The sequence below is a fragment of the Sinocyclocheilus anshuiensis genome, unplaced genomic scaffold (genome assembly GCF_001515605.1).
Source record: "Sinocyclocheilus anshuiensis isolate Anshui unplaced genomic scaffold, SAMN03320099.WGS_v1.1 scaffold1294, whole genome shotgun sequence".
Taxonomy (NCBI): Eukaryota; Metazoa; Chordata; class Actinopteri; order Cypriniformes; family Cyprinidae; genus Sinocyclocheilus; species Sinocyclocheilus anshuiensis.
In genome coordinates this window covers 404942-407887 of record NW_015558613.1, presented here as the reverse complement: position 1 = coordinate 407887, position 2946 = coordinate 404942, and positions in this window count along the sequence as shown.

Genomic DNA, 2946 nt, shown 5'->3' with positions numbered 1-2946 from the left:
CCTCAAGGTCCTAAAGTTAGCAGGAACTGACCCATTACCTGCTCACTCACTTACACAATGGCTAAACTAAAGTGCTTTTTCATGCAAGGACATTGGTGAGTATGAAAAAAGGTGGATGTAATTCAGAAATGTGGACACCAGATTTACTGATTAACATCAAATCACATTTAAAAACATCCTAGTAAGAAGTAAACTTTAGACTAATTTAGTCTAAAACCTGGTGTTAATACTTGATATTTTAAATTACATTTTATTTATTATTTTTATTATTATTTTCATAATTTGTTCAGAAAATGCAAAAGTATATTTTGAAAGTAACAGTAAAAATAAGAGGTTAAGTGGTTGTTCTACTTCCACCCCCATCCCATCCATCCGTCTCTCCTCCCTCTCTCTTCTGTGTGCCACGTTTTAGTGGGTCGTGTCTGGGCCTGCAAGAGGACAGCAGAAACAGGACAGAGGTTTCATCTGTCTAGTTGGGTGCAAAGCATGCATAATGGTTTCTATATGTCCTCATTACAAAAAAAAAACATGACATTCTTTATGCACTAAACTAATATGCTTTGTATCTTCCTCTTCTTTATATAGAACTAGGAATCCTGTTGTACAAACATGAAGCTCTGGAATGCATAAAGAATCCCAGAGGAACTTTCTATTGCTTAGAATTGGCTCTTTGAAAGCTAAATGAGACTTGGAGGGATCTCAGTAATGTTTCATGCAAGTGTCCTTCTCTCAGCACTGCAAAAACATTTCTTAATGTTTAAAGAAATTCAGCATTACATCACTTGCTCTCCAATGGATCCTCTGCAGTGAATGGGTGCCGTCAGAATGCGAGTCCAAACAGTTGATAAAAACATCACAATAATCCACAAGTAGTCCACACAACTCCAGTCCAACAATTAACATCTTGAGAAGTGAAAAGCTGCATGTTTGTAAGAAACAAATCCATCAAGATGTTTTTAACTTCAAACCATTACTTCAGCTATCTACAAGTCTATAAATAAAAGTATATTTTTTCTTACAGCACTGTCTTCATTTGTTAGGTTTAAGCTTAAATCTTACCAAATTTAGTGAGGTATTACAAAATTAATTTATTAATTATCTAAGGAGAAATAAAAATAGACAAATTTGACAACTGTTGACATGCAGTAACAGTATGGCGTTATAATGTGAATAGCAGATCTCAGGAAATTTGGTTTGGAAGAATTTTATAAAATATGCGAGTTTCTAACATTAAGACGTTATCTTCTGAAATTTGTATCTTGAAACATGTCTCATTAGCTTCGTGTGGGGGCTGAACGGGCCGTTTCTCATTCACATCTAACATGACACTGTTCAAAGATACAAACCATTAACAGCACAGATTTCAAAGTATACACCTCCAGGCCACTTTGTAAAGATCAGTGAAAACACAGCTGATGGCGCTTGCATTCCTCATGCATCAGAATGTTGAAAGAATGCTGCTCGCTTCAGTTGTCAGGGTTTCTTTTCTGATTTGCTGCTTAACGTGTTTCATCATGTTGTTAGATCCACATAGCTTGAGGTTTAACCCAGACTGACAGTCACTGATTAACTGCTGTGAACAAAAAGGGAAAGTGAGAAAGTTATTTCTTGGGGCTTGGGCCCATCAACGCTGTTTGCAGCTATAATTAAAAATGTTTTACAACATTATAAATGATCAATGATCAGTTTAATGAATCCTTGCTGTATAAAAGTATTAATTTCTTTAAAAAAAAAAAAAACTTACTGACTTCAAACATCTGAACGGTAGTATATGTCTGTATAAAACAATAATGTAAAATTCATATGCATACACACAATGAGCACTGGGGAAATTACAGGATGCTCTTCCTGTAGTCCTGTTTACATCCACATTTCCATAAACAACCCATTACTAGGGGCCAGCCTCCCAAAGTTCCATATTTTAATCAAAACCAGCCTTTATTTTGACTAAAACCTGATCTGACATTGCAGTTGGGTTTCTGTAATATGTCTGTTGGGTGGGACATTTCATGTTCTGAATGAATGACTAGTGTACTATATTACTAATGTATCAGAGGTTCAGATCGGTGGAAACCTGCCCAGCTATTGTGAGCTCTTCCGTGACAAAGAAGGCAAAGGAATTTCACTCTCAACATGTTGTAAATGCTGTCTGCTCTTTGTGCTTTGGAGGCAGAGCAGATATTATCACTATGCTATGGTGGTGGTGTCTGGTGTGTGTCTTAACTATAAACTTATCTTGTAACTTCTTCTACTACCTTAATGTTGTCAGCAGTTGTACAGTATATTCCAACTATTTTAAATGATTGTAAGCAGTCATTGGAAGGTGTAATTTTCGTGACTATGGTAAACACTATAGCATCTTGCAAATAAGCAGTTTAAGCTAAAAGACTTTTATCTTTTTTTTACATTAATTACATTAATCTCTGTTCTAAAGATCCCATCAAAAAAAAATCTTATTTTGTGATCACACCACAATCTTTTAATATTACATGTGAGATACAAATAATAATAATAGAAATGTGGTAGTCACAAGTAGTGACAAGTATGAAAATGGCAGCTCAGTTGTGTGTGTGTGTGTGTGTGTGTGTGTGTGCAATGGTTTGGGTGGTTTATGAGGACACAAATTTGTATAATGACATGGGTATGACACAGGTATTACAATATGAAGGTGGTTTATGAGGACACTTCCTGTGTCCCTGTAATTCAAAAGGCTTAAAAAACATACCAAATGTTTTTTTTTTTTGTTTTTTTTAATTCTAAAAATGCACAAAGTTTTCTGTGAGGGGTAGGTTTAGGTGTAGCATTGGTGTAGGGCGATAGAAAATACAGTTTGTACAGTATAGAGTCAGTTTGTATGGAGAGTCCCTGTAAACCACCAATACCAACGTGTGTGTGTGTGTGTGTGTGTGTGTGTGTGTGTGTGAGTGTGTGTGTGTTTGTTTTATG